Genomic DNA, 14,386 nt, shown 5'->3' on the forward strand with positions numbered 1-14,386 from the left:
ATCATACCTGATGTCCTCTTCAAAATGTACTGGTCCATAGATGATCTCCACCCGCCAGACCCAAACCTCTCTGTATATGCCTCCAATGGCCTTCCTCTTAACCTAGTCGGGGTTAAGGACGTGACAGTGAAGGTGGGAAGAGTGGAACTAAAGGACCAAGGACTGATTGTAGTAGAGTCTAACTCTGGTGATACAAACCCATATATGATACTTGGTACAAATGTTGTTGGTAACTGTTTGGGAGAAGTGTTGTTCTTACTCCAACAGATTGCTGACACTGCCAGACCAGGGCAGAGGAAGGTGCTCCAGAAGGAAATTAACGCCCTCCTGTACCAGCAACAGGTAAAACTAACAGGTGGTGAGATTGGTAATGTACGGGTGACAGACCCGATACCCATTGTGACTCCCCCACTAAGCGAAATGCTGATTTGGTGTAGGGCAGAAATAGGTCTCAAGGGACCGAACTACCAGGCGGTAGTAGAGCCCGTTAACTCAGAGCACAGACCTACACTCCTAACTGCTAGAGGGGTAGTTGATGTGCGCAATGGGAGGGTACCCGTACGCCTCCTAAATTGTGGGGAGGAGGAAGTCAAATTGCCAAGATACGCCACTGTTGCCAGACTGTATACTGTGAATAATAATGCTATACACACAGTGGAACCCTTGACCCCACCAGACACGGTGGAGGACAATGACTCCAAAGCCCAGCTGGAGGAATGCTGTCAACAGCTCCATGTTGGAACTGACACAACTCCTGTCCATCAAAAACACGGTGTCTACAGAGTGGTTCAGGAATATGAACAGGTGTTTAGTAAACACTGGCTTGATTTTGGAAGGGTCAAAGTGATACAACACCACATACCCACAGGTAGCCATCCACCCATCAAGGAGCGTTACAGACCCATACCACCAGCACATTGCCAAAAAGCAAAAGAAATGTTGCATGACATGAAAAAGGCAGGGGTAGTAAGGGATAGCTGTAGCCCCTTGGCAACTCCCTTGGTCCTGGTCAGAAAGAAGGACGGTAGCATGAGGATGTGTGTAGATTACAGACAAATTAATCGAATAACACATAAAAATGCATACCCTTTGCCCCGTATAGAGGAATCCCTGGCTGCACTAAAATCTGCCAATTACTTCTCTACACTGGATCTCACTAGCGGGTACTGGCAAGTCTCTGTTGCTGAGGAAGACCGGGAGAAGACAGCCTTCACCACCCTGATGGGATTATGCGAATTCAACAGCATGCCATTTGGACTCTGCAACGCACCCGGAACGTTCCAGAGGTTGATGGAGTGTTCCTTGGGACACCGGAACTTTGAGACAGTGCTGCTATACCTGGATGACGTTATCGTGTACTCGAGGATGTATGAAGACCATCTAAAGCACCTGGCAGAGGTATTTGAGGCATTGTCCCGGTATGGGATGAAACTAAAACCGTCCAAGTGCCACCTGCTCAAACGGAAGGTTCAGTACCTGGGACATGTAGTCAGTCCAGAGGGGGTAGCACCAGACCTGGAGAAGGTCACTGCCATTGAGAAGTGGCCTGAGCCAAGGAACATCAAAGAGGTATGTCAATTTCTGGGACTGGTCGGGTACTACAGGAGGTTCATTAAGGACTACACCAAAAAGACAGCACCTTTACAAGATCTCCTAGTAGGACAGTCCAAAAGAGGTAAAAGTCCCCCATTCCAGTGGGGCAAAGAACAGACCGAGTCCTTTGCATTAATGAAGGCAGCCCTAACTGGTGAGGAAATCCTGGCTTACCCCGACTACAGCCAACCTTTCCTGTTATACACAGATGCCTGCAATGAGGGACTGGGAGCTGTGTTGTCCCAGAAGCAAAACGGCAGAGAAAAGGTGATCGCCTATGCCCGTAGGAAGCTTCGCTCTACTGAGAGGAACCCGAAGAATTACAGTTCCTTCAAGCTGGAGTTCCTGTCCTTGGTCTGGGCTATCACCGAAAGATTCAAACATTACCTAGCCTCAACTAAATTTACAGCCTTTACCGACAATAACCCTTTGACACACCTGGAGACAGCCAGGTTGGGAGCCATGGAACAGCGTTGGGTGGCCAGATTGTCGAATTACCAGTTCACAATCAAGTACCGGGCAGGTCACAAGAACACCAATGCTGATGCCCTGTCAAGAATGCCCCACCAGTCGGACACTGAGGATGAAGTGGATGACCTAGAAGAAATTGAATTACCTGCTTTCCACAGAAATGGAATGGTCCACGAGCAACACACCTCCAGAAGACGTCATGGTAAGATGCTAAACCCTTTACCTCATCACAGCTGGAAGGAGACCCAGGACAGTGACCAGGTTGTCAGCCTCATCAAAGGACTGATAACGCAAGAATGTTCTCACCTGGAGAAGGATGCTCCTCCACAAGTCAAACAACTGTGGAATGAGAGAAGCCGGCTGTTCATCTACAGAGAAAAGCTGTGCAGGAGGTATGTCAATCCTAGAACCCATGAAATGGTGTGGCAGATTGTAGTGCCCAGGATGGATATCCAGATGGTGCTAGAGGCCTACCATAACCAAGCAGGTCATTTTGGCTGGAAGAAGCTGGAAACCCTTCTGAAGGACCAGTTCTATTTGGTTGGAATGCGGAGTTCCATAGAAAGGTGGTGCCGGAATTATGGGCCCTGTAGCCTCAGAAGGAAAGACTACGGAAGTCAGAAAGCACCCTTGCAGTCCATCAAAACAACCCAACCCCTGGAGATTGGCGCTCTGGATCACGTCAAACTGTCATCCAGCAGATCAGGCTATTCCTATGCCCTGACCATGGTGGATCACTATTCCCGGTTCCTGGCAGTAGCCCCTGTCAAGGATCTGACAGCAGAAACTGCAGCAAGAACATTCCAAACCTACTTCTGCAGGCCCCATGGATACCCGGACAAGATGCTAGCAGATCAAGGCCCTGCCTTTGAAGCTGAGCTGTTTAAAGAATTCTGTCACCTGTATGGATATAAGAAGATCCATACTACACCATATCATCCTCAAACCAACGGTATGTGAGAGAAAATGAATAACATCGTCATTGACCTGTTAAAAACCCTACCTTTTGAAGAAAGGAACCAGTGGCCAGACAGACTACCTGATCTGGTAGACCTGTATAACCACATACCTGTGAGTTCTACTAATTGTACCCCAGCGCACCTCATGAGAGCAAGACCCGGAAAATTGCCCATGGACCTGGAACTCGGAGTGGTAGAACCTGCTGCAGATATGTCCACTGAAGACTGGGACACAAATTGGCAAGAGTAGTACAGGAAAGTACAGGCCTGTGTTGAAGACAGCCTAAACACAGTAAGGGAAAAACAAGAACACCAATATAACAAGCATGCACCAGCAGAACCCTTGGCACCCGGAGAAATAGTGTTAAAGCGGAAAAGAAGGGGTCACAAGCTCGATGACCAGTTGGAAAGAGAGCCCTACACAGTGTTAAATTCTGGATTTGACAACACCAAAACCTGCCTGATCAGCAAGGATGGAGGTAGGACCACCACAACAGTCTCAGGAGACCACTTGAAATTGTGCCCAGGTCTACTGAAGACACAGGAGGAAGAAGAACCTCTTATAATCCCGGGAAAACCCAAGGAAGATGTAGTACATACAGTTCTAGGAGACTTCCCCGCGGACTGGCGTCAACTCGATGGAGCAGTTATCATACCAGTGATACACTTCTGTCAGCCACCAGATTAACCTCCACCAAAAGAAGAACCTGTGAGCGCCCTGGAAGAACCTGCTCAGGAACAGGAAGAGTCCCCAGTAAGAGAAGGATTGCCAGATGAAGCAGAACCTTGAGGGTCCAGTAAGCAATGCACTTGCCAGTCCTATAGAGATGTTGAGGCAGTTATATAACTTACCCGCACGTAGACCTGATAGGTTAGCGGATAGTGCATGCACAGACACCAGTATCACCCCAGTTCTATGTAGATCCACACACAGCACACAAGACCAAATCCCGAACAGGTATAGGGAATAAGGTACAAAATGCCTACAGTGTAAATAGCTACCCGGAAGGGTATAGCATTGTTTGTGTGAACTGAAAAAGTTATATGTGTGCATTTAGTTACCCGTAAGGGGGTATAAAGACTTGCAGGCTGAGGACTGTGAGCAGCCAAAAACTGTCTATTGTAAATAGTTGCACTTATTAAAGTGCCCCCTATTGGTTTTAAATTAAGAGACCACTGAACAAAAACCCGTTTGGCGTGGCCGAAGACGTGGTCCAACACCTGGATCACTTATGCCCTGTAGCCACGCCCAGGGCCTACGTTGAAGGTTTTCAGACGGGTCCCTCATGCTATTCATGTTGCACCTTCACCAGTGAGATGGACACCTGGTTATGGGACTCACTTTAACTTTGATATGTGTTATTGTTATCGTAATTGTTGTTGTGACCTGTTTACAAAAAAATGCTTCAGTCCAGGAGTACTGAGTTGTACTAGGGGAGAATGTGGCACCCTGCTACACACAGTTACCACAGGACCCAAAGGGTGCATGGATGGACTTCTCCACAAGAGGCACTTAGTACACACAGACACCTCCACCCTTCCACCTCATACCACCAGAGGGAGCCCTGTTAGGGATATATATACTGGAGGATGGAGTTAGGTAGGGAGAGTGTGCTGGCACTTGAGATCAGTCAAGAGGCAGCACCTGTTGAGCTGCTGTGCTGAGGGCAAGCCAAGGCCTAAAGCACGTGCTGAAGCCTGAGGGCCTAGAGCATAGCCGGAGGCAAGGAGAGGAGAGAGGAGTTAAGGGGGCAGAGGAGCATTTTAAGCTCACCCCAGAACACAAGCCGGACACCGGGTCCTCGCCTACAGGGTCCTCTACGCCCAGTAGGAATAACCGGTATACCAAGAGGATTCCAGACCCCTGGTCAACCTGAAGCTACAATCATCTACAGAACTAGGAACCACAAAGGCCCCAGCATCCAGGGATAGTGGTAGCCAGAGAAAAGTTCTTACTACCAAGCAGACAGGTGAGAGAGTTAAACAGTACAGAAGCTAGGCCTAGTTCCAGGCTGGTCAGGAGCTTCAGAGAGAGAGAGGAAGAAATGGATCAGGAGGCCTACTACCCGCTCACTGGGGAGAGTCCAGAAGTGCACCCTTCGTATTAAGTACCCCGGGCCACCTCTCACCTGCATCCCTTCCATCAACCATGCCCCGGGGGCCCGCTCCACCTGTGGGGAGCAGAGACATCTCAGTTGCCATCCCATCACCCGCAGAGGCCTGCAGTAGCGCTGGTACCCATTACCAGGAATCACAGGTGGCGTCACGAGATAAAACCATTTATCATTCCTTCAAGCAACAACCCCTTTTAAGAGTGGCCCCAGGGTACGGACCCGGGAGCCGACCGCCGTGACATCCCAAGAAGGTAAAGGCCCGGGTACCGAGTCCCCCATATCCCCCTTGGCGAGTCATGTTCACCTCATTCATACCTATAGCCAGATGCCATCTTTACAGTCAGCTATAAGCCACTATCATGGTACATATTCATTTATATAGGCTGGTCCTCTCCACCCTCACAAGATACCACTCAGGTTCCAGCAACTTTTAGACTAGGCCTCACATGATATCAAGTGAGGGCCGGTGAAAGATGATTATAATTTTTTTAACCTGCATTTATTATGATCCAAAAAGATCTCGGATCATATTAAGGCTCATTCGACTTACAGAAAATAAAATAGATGCTGAATTTCCTGGCAGAATTTGAGCATGTTCTCAGAATCAAATTTCTGCAGATACATTCATCACTATTTACAATGTGTAATGAGAAAAATAGAGAATAATGACTTTGTCAACATTTTACCATTTTTGAATAAATGACACTACATTATTACCATGATGCTTGGATGTGATGTTACTAAACCTCTGTGCTAATTTTTTCCTATGTTGTGTGCTTCATAGGTAAAATATTTGTATTTTTTTCTCTCCATCTACAACGTACAGAATTGATTTACTTATTTTATATAAAGTTCAATGGAGATTCAAAATTTCCAAAAATATTGAATGTGACTGAATTTAAATGCACTATAACTCAAAATGTAATAGAAAGAAATAATCTAATTCAAAAGTCAACTGAATGCCAAAATGTACCAGGACAATTCATGTTAATTCTATTGAGCTTCTAATAAAGTATTCTGCAAGAAGATCTATTATGAGTATTATGATGACTACAGTTATGATACTGTGCAAAAGAAAAAAAAAAAAAAAAAAAAATATATATATATATATATATATATATATATATATATATATATATAATGTACATGGTCCGTTGTTCTTGATCCAGTGTCTCCTCTCTTCTTGCTTCGTGTGGATGACGCATTCTACATCTTGCACACAGCGTCCTCAGCATCGCACTCCTGCGCAGGCATACTTCTTTGCCCTCCCGAGGGCAGAGTGAAGTATTGTAGTGCACATGCGATGGCAATCTTAGCCTTTCCCCGCGCATGCGAATTACAGTACTTTGCTCTGCCCTTGGCAGGGTAAAGAAGTGCGCCTGCGCAGGAGCGCGATACCGAGGACACTATGGGAATGACGTAGAACGCAGCATCCACATGAAGAAAGAATCTGGTGACTGTGCTGTTCAGTGGCAACCTCAGCATTTACGCCACACAACCCAGTAATCACGGCAGATGTGGTAGGAGTGTGTTCATACACGGATGTTACAGTACCTCCCCTCACTTTTAAGAGGGGCATCTGGACCCTTATAACCAGCTTTTCAGGAAATGGTAGATGGAATTTCCTCATCAGCTTGTTGGCATTGATCTTACTAGCTAAAACCCAATATCTATCCTCTGACCCATGACCTCACCAGTTTACAGGATACCGCAAGGATCCTGTACGCTAGAGAGGGTACAAAGGAGGGCGACTAAGGTAATAAAGGGAATGGAGGGACTAGAATACCCAGAGAGGTTGTCAAAATTAGGCCTATTTACGTTGGAAAAGAGAAGGCTTAGGGGAGACCTCATAAACATGTATAAATACATCAGGGAGCAGTACAGAGATCTCTCCCATGACCTGTTTATACCAAGGATGGTGACAAAGACGAGGGGGCACACTATGCGTCTGGAGGAAAGGAGGTTCCTGCACCAGCATAGAAGGGGATTCTTTACGGTCAGAACCGTGAGACTCTGGAACTCTCTGGGAGAGGAAGTGGTGATGTCCAACTCACTTAATGAGTTCAAGAGAGGCCTGGACGCCTTTCTTGAGAACAATAAAATTACATCTTATGCTTAGTGATAGTTAATTAATCCAGGAATTTAATCTGACTGCCAGATTGGAGTCGGGAAGTGACTTTTTCCTCAATGATGTAAATTGACCTATACCGCATGGGTTTTTTTTGCCTTCCCCTGGATCAACGCTGCGGAATAGCTGCAGTGCACAAGAAATCGGCTGAACTGGATGGACGCTTGTCTTTTTTCGGCCTTATAAACTATGTAACTATGTAAGGATCCTCTCACCACATGCGAAATCAGAATATTCTATATCACATAATTTAAGCTGCCTCTCTTTAAGGGGCAGATGAAGAGGATGTCTGATCGGGTGAACAACCTAACATGCCTCTCTCAGACTGAAAGCTTACAAATTTAAAGGGCATGCAGGATCCAGCTTTAATTAAATTTGCAGACTTTCAGCCTAGGAAAGTCTTGCACCTGTTCACACTTGTCTTATTCTGTTTGGAGCTGCTGGTCAGTTTTTTTATTTTTATAGTATACTGCTTTCTGACTGTGCACTCCTCCCCTCAGTCTAAGGCATTTTTAATTAATGCTGGATCCTGGGGGCTACCTCTCAGTGAGTGACAGCAGCCTGAGGACGCATGCCTGGATCCTGATGATGCTTTGAAGTGCCATCCCTTCAGCTGACAATCGCTGTGATCTGCTGCTGATCATTAGAAAGAATATCACAGGACTTGTCAGGTGAAGGGACAGCACTTCAAAGCTTTAGCAGAGTCAGTCTGTTCCACACATGACCAAGCTCATATCTCCTCTGCTTGGATCCTGCTGAAGCTTTGAAGTGCCATCCTTTCAGCTGATAAGCCCTGTAATATGCCTTCTAATAATCAACAGCACATCACAGTGAATGTCAACTAAAGAGACAGCACTCAAAATTATTGGCGGGAGCCAGGCAGAGGAGGAGAGTGAAGACTGATCTGAGCATGCGTGCTAAGACTGCTGTCACTCACTGAGAGGTAGCCCCACCCCCACCAATGATGTGCGCTTCTCAGTTTTCCGATTTCTGTACCCAGATCAGAAGTAGCAGTTGCTGCATCACAACAGAGTACTATAAGACCCACAGAGAGCAGAGCTTACAAAAGCAGCGCAGGTAATAGAAGTAGATTAGAAAACTGATTATTAGAAAGAGTTAGGACATATGAAAGGGGGTTCCATTAGTAACGGAAAACCTCTTTAAAGGTATGGGAGTTAGGCAACCCAGTAAGGGGAACAAAATGACACTGTTTACCAAACCTGTCTGCCACCGCCGAAATAGCAGTCTGACCTTCAGAGAGATCGGTCCATGGACCTTTAGGGATGGATAGGGACTGAGAGCTGGGCCTACTCAAGGCATTTTGGCTTGGACATCACAATCAATAACATATTCATTGCAGTCCTTAATAATAGAAGGCCACCAAAAATTCTTGGTTATCAATTGGATGGTATTTTTAATTCCAGGGTCACCTGTGAACACTGATTCATGGGATTCTTGTAAGATTTGCAAACAAAACTGGGGGTGGAGCAAATATTTTTTGGGTGGAAGTATTGTAAGGGGCTAAATGTTTAGATTTACGGATAACCTTCATTAAGTCCAGAGACATAGAAGACACAACTATACCCTCAGCTATACACATCAAAAAATTTGGCTCTTATCTGATAAACAAATCAGAGACCAAATAGGTTCAGCAGACATTAAGTTTTATTATTAAAATATACATACAAACAAATAATAAGAGATAAAAAGCACCTCCAAGCTGTGAGGGATCGACATATGCATATACGGGCCTATACCATATATACCTTGTAAGACATAGTTGTTATGCTATAATGTAGTGCTAAATGCAGACTGTGAGTAAAAAAAGACCCTAACAGTGCAACATACAGAACATAGGTAAGCAAATGGTTAACATACCACAAGGCAGCTGTGTTGTAAGCACCGAAGAAATGCAGTGTCCCTCAACCCCTACGCACGTTTCATCTGTTGACTTCCTCAAGGTGCGCCCCCTGAGGAAGTCAACAGATGAAACGTGCGTCTTTTTTTACTCACAGTCTGCATTTAGCACTAGATTATAGCATAACAACTATGTCTTACAAGGTATATATGGTATAGGCCCGTATATGCATATGTCGATCCCTCACAGTTTGGAGGTGCTTTTTATCTCTTATTATTTGTTTGTATGTATATTTTAATAATAAAATTTAATGTCTGCTGAACCTATTTGGTCTCTGATTAGTTTATCAGATAAGAGCCAAATTTTTTGATGTGTATAGCTATGCTGTTTCAGCAACTGCCTTCATTATAGGACTGCTTTTGCTCTCTTGATTGTAATTATAACCTCAGCTAGTATAGGAACAGTTTCAAAGTCCTGAGTAGGAACCGAACAGAAACTGCAAGACAGCATGAGAAGAAAATTATTCCTTTAACTATAAGGCCCTGATTGCCTCAAGTTTCCAGTTTACCACATCAGCCTGCTTCCGAGTTAAATTGGTCAATGGTTTAGCTACTTTAGAATTTTTTTAATAAATTTATGATAATAGTTTGCAAACCCAAGAAAGCATTGCAAGGTCTTTAGAGAGTTGGGTTGCACTCAGTTTTTAATAGCTTGGATCTTAGAAGCGTCCATGACATTAACCTCTTAGGTCTGGAAAACACATTTTTCAAGTCTTGCACATAACAAATTATCTCTGAGCCTTGGGACTATAGTACATACATGTCAAATGTGGGATTCATTATCAGAGGAAAAAACAGATGTCATCTAAAAAGACAACCCCATATTGCCAATTATATCTCTGAATATGTCATTAAAAATACAATTTAGGTATTGCTAAAACTAAAGAACATCACAAGATATTCATAGTGCCCCTCTGGTGTGTTAAATGCTGTCTTCCACTCATATCCTTCTCTGATATTGATAAGGATATGTACACCCCAGAGAGCAAGCTTGATGTACCATCAGGCTCCCAACAGCTGATAAGAGAAATCAGGGATGAATGGCAGAGGATACTGATTCTTGACAGTGATTTTGTTATGTTCCCGATAGTGAATACTAAGTCTTAGACCATCTCCTTTTTCATCAACAAAAAAGAAACCTTCTCCCACAGGTCTGGTGAATCATTTTCACAAACTGTCTGCTATATAATTTTTCATATTCTGGATACACATCCTGTAGTAATGGATCCCATTCTGGCCACTTTCTTTAATAATGTCCCCCATCCTGGCCCTCATCCTATAATAATGTTCCCCATATTGTAATAATGTCTCTCATCCTGGACTTCCATTCTTTATTAATAGAGACCATGCTGACCCACATCTTTTAATAATGCCCCCCCACACCCTGTATTACTTTCCTCCATCCTGGCCTTCATCTGGTAATAATGTCTCCTATCCTGGCCCCTTTTTTTCAATAATGTCCCCCATCTTGCCCCACATCCTTTAATTAATTATTAATAATGTGCTCCATTATGGCCCCTTTCTTTTCTAATGTCCCTATTTTGGACCCTTCTTTAATAGTGTCCCCCATCCTGGTGCTCTTCTCCAACACATTTGAAAAAAATAAAAATAAAAGATTTTTTCTACCCGTTCCCACACTCATGATGTGTAGCATTCTCTTCACCCTCCATAGCCAACACAGGAGGTCAAGATGCCATCGTTAGATGCTTGCCTCTGACAGGCCAGCAGCATATATAACTATTAAGGTGCAGGCAGCTGGTAGGATGCATATGCAGCTGAAATAGGCATCAGCAGACCCCCATCCTTTCCACGGGCACCCACTACAACCGTGATTGTTACGCCTCTGCTTAATGCTATGCAACAGTAAAGTACTGTAGGAAATTTAAAATAAAAAATAACACACAGAGCTGTTGTTTTGGAAAAATACTGTTTTTCAAAAATATGGCAAATGTAGCAGTATTTCTAGAAGTAGACACTTACATTTATAAATTCAACAGCCTGATTGATTGCCTGTCCTTTTGTCTTATGGTTGTCTCCTTAACTGTAATAGAAAGTCAGTGGGGAACCACAAAACATGAATGACCTTTTCCTATGTTGCTGAATTGAAGTATTTTCGCTTGTTTGATAGAGAGAAAATGTTTTGCTGTGCTCCTCTAAAACCTAGGTGCGTCTTATAGTCCGAAAAATACGGTAAATGAAAATCTAGATAATAATCATTCATTTTTTTTCCTGATGAAAATTATACAATTTTTTTCATACTCTTGTCTGGATCAGAATCATTTACCTAAATGTAATAAAAGAGTATTTTAGCATCGGTAATAGGATCACAATTTCAATAGAACTGCCCCTGTGAGGCAGTGGCTGGGATCGTATACGAGGGACGTTATATATCCCCCAGAATGTGTACAGAGACCAATTAAACCCGTTGGAGTGCATTGCAGTCACAGACACAGCTGCGGCTGCAATGCAGGAATAAAGGTGAGCATTGACCTGGTCAGGCTATCTGGCTAAGGCCGATTAAGTAAAACCCGGTAGGGCCTTCATTTCTTGGAGGAGGCTACAGGAAGGCAGTGGGGTGGCCTCCTCCCTCCTACCTGGGTTTTCCAGTGGCTCTTGCCACAGGTCCTTTAAAAACCCTGCATTAAGGGTTAGTGTTGTTCAGTGTTTGGACCTGCTAGGAGCATAGCAGGAAAGCTTGGCGGGCCTGTGTGTAGCTGAACCCGCACCTGGGAAGGCTCTGCACCCATCAGGCTCTGAGTGGCACGGCACGGCCGTTACATACATAGTTACATAGTTACATAGTTTATATGGCCGAAAAAAGACAAGCGTCCATCCAGTTCAGCCTATTTCTTGTGCACTGCAGTTATTCCGCAGCGTTGATCCAGGGGAAGTAAAAAAAACAAACATGCGGTATAGGCCAATTTACATCATTGAGGAAAAATTCACTTCCCGACACTAATCTGGCAGTCAGATTAAATCCCTGGATTAATTAACTATCACTAAGCATAAGATGTAATTTTATTGTTCTCAAGAAAGGTGTCCAGGCCTCTCTTGAACTCATTAAGTGAGTTGGACATCACCACTTCCTCTCCCAGAGAGTTCCAGAGTCTCACGGCTCTGACCTTAAAGAATCCCCTTCTATGCTGGTGTAGGAACCTCCTTTCCTCCAGACGCATAGTGTGCCCCCTCGTATTTGTCACCATCCTTGGTATAAACAGGTCATGGGAGAGATCTCTGTACTGCCCCCTGATGTATTTATACATGTTTATGAGGTCTCCCCTAAGCCTTCTCTTTTCCAACGTAAATAGGCCTAATTTTGACAACCTCTCTGGGTATTCTAGTCCCTCCATTCCCTTTATTACCTTAGTCGCCCTCCTTTGTACCCTCTCTAGCTCCAATATGTCTTTCCTGAGCACCGGAGCCCAGAACTGTGCACAATATTCTAAGTGCGGCCTTACCAGCGCTTTATAGAGAGGAAGAACAATGTTCTCATCATATGCCCCTATTCCTCTTCTGATGCATGCCATGACTCTATTTGCCTTCGCAGCTGCTGCCTGACACTGGGCACTCCAATTTAATTTGCTGTTAACCAAGACGCCCAGGTCCTTCTCCATGTCAGATTTCCCCAACGGTTTCCCATTTAATATGTATGGGTGACTGCTGTTTTTCTTTCCCATGTGCATGACCTTACATTTATCGGCATTGAACCCCATTTGCCATTTTTTGGCCCAACTCCCCAATTTATCTAAATCCTCCTGTAGCTGTGCCCTATCCTCATCTGTATTAACTACTTTACAAAGTTTAGTATCATCTGCAAATATTGCTATTTTACTATGCAACCCTTCCACTAGATCATTAATAAATATATTAAATAATATAGGGCCCAAGACAGACCCTTGAGGCACCCCGCTAGTAACCCTGACACACCCTGAGCTTACTCCATTGATAACCACCCTCTGCTTTCTATCACTCACCCAGCTATTTACCCACTTGCACACATTATCCCCCAGACCAAGCATTCTCATTTTATATACCAACCTTTTGTGTGGCACGGTATCAAACGCTTTGGAGAAGTCAAGGTATACAACATCCACTGACTCTCCCCGGTCCAGCTGTGAGCTCACCTCCTCATAGAAGGTGATCAGGTTTGTTTGGCAGGAGCGATCACTCATGAATCCATGTTGATATGGAGTTAGACAGTTATTATCATTAAGGTATATTCTACAATAGCATCTCTAAGAAATCCTTCAAACAATTTACCCACAACAGACGTTAAGCTTACTGGTCTATAGTTCCCAGGGTCACTTTTAGACCCCTTTTTGAATATTGGTACCACGGCAATATTGTCCACGGCAACCTTTGTTTATGGACTTACGTTAACCCGGCTGTGAACTAGAGGACTTTCTGTTTTACCCGTGAGTTGCTGAATAAAAGCTGCTTATGTTGACTTGCTAAGGTCACTGCCTCAGTTACTGTACGGTGTGAACACCGCCGCCTTATAGTTTGGTGAAGAATGCGGGAATTGTGACTGAGGCATACCCATCGGCAGCAGCATGACCACAATCCAGCCTGCCTCCTTTCAGCCCAAACCCGTGGACAAAATGGAGGAGCTGTTAAGACAATTGATCCTCACGCAGCTGCAGCAGCAGCTGGAGCTCACAGCTCTGTGGGAGACGCCGACTGCACCAGCCCCGGAACGTCGAGAGGACGGGGACAAGGTTCGCTCAGCATTGAGCAAGATGGGACCGGAAGACACTAACCATCTATGAACTCACAGAAGAGTGAGAAAACCTACCAGCCGGCCAGTGGGCGAAAGTGGTGGCTCCAATTTTGGTCAGCGATGCCCAGAAGGCCTACTTCGACCTCAGTCGGGGGGACGCCCAGGACTACCAGAGGCTCAAAGGTGAGATCCTTGCCTGACTGGGGGTCAATACATATGTGAGGGCTCAGCGTGTATTTTCATGTGCCTTTGTGAAGACCCAACCCGCCCGGTCTCAGGCTTATGACCTTCTGCAGCTGGTAAAGAGGTGGCTCCGGCCTAAGACTTTGACTCCAGCCCAGATGGTGGAGAGGGTGGTGGTCAACTGGCTGGTGAGGACTCTGCTGGCCGCTATCCAATGTTGGGTGGGGCAAGGGGATCCCTGCACCCTTTACCAGGTGGTCAGCCTGATCGAGCGGTACTCAGCCACTCAGGACTTTATACG

The sequence above is a fragment of the Phyllobates terribilis genome, unplaced genomic scaffold (genome assembly GCF_046119375.1).
Source record: "Phyllobates terribilis strain yellow unplaced genomic scaffold, ASM4611937v1 Scaffold_1__5_contigs__length_1240528914, whole genome shotgun sequence".
NCBI classification, from domain to species: Eukaryota; Metazoa; Chordata; class Amphibia; order Anura; family Dendrobatidae; genus Phyllobates; species Phyllobates terribilis.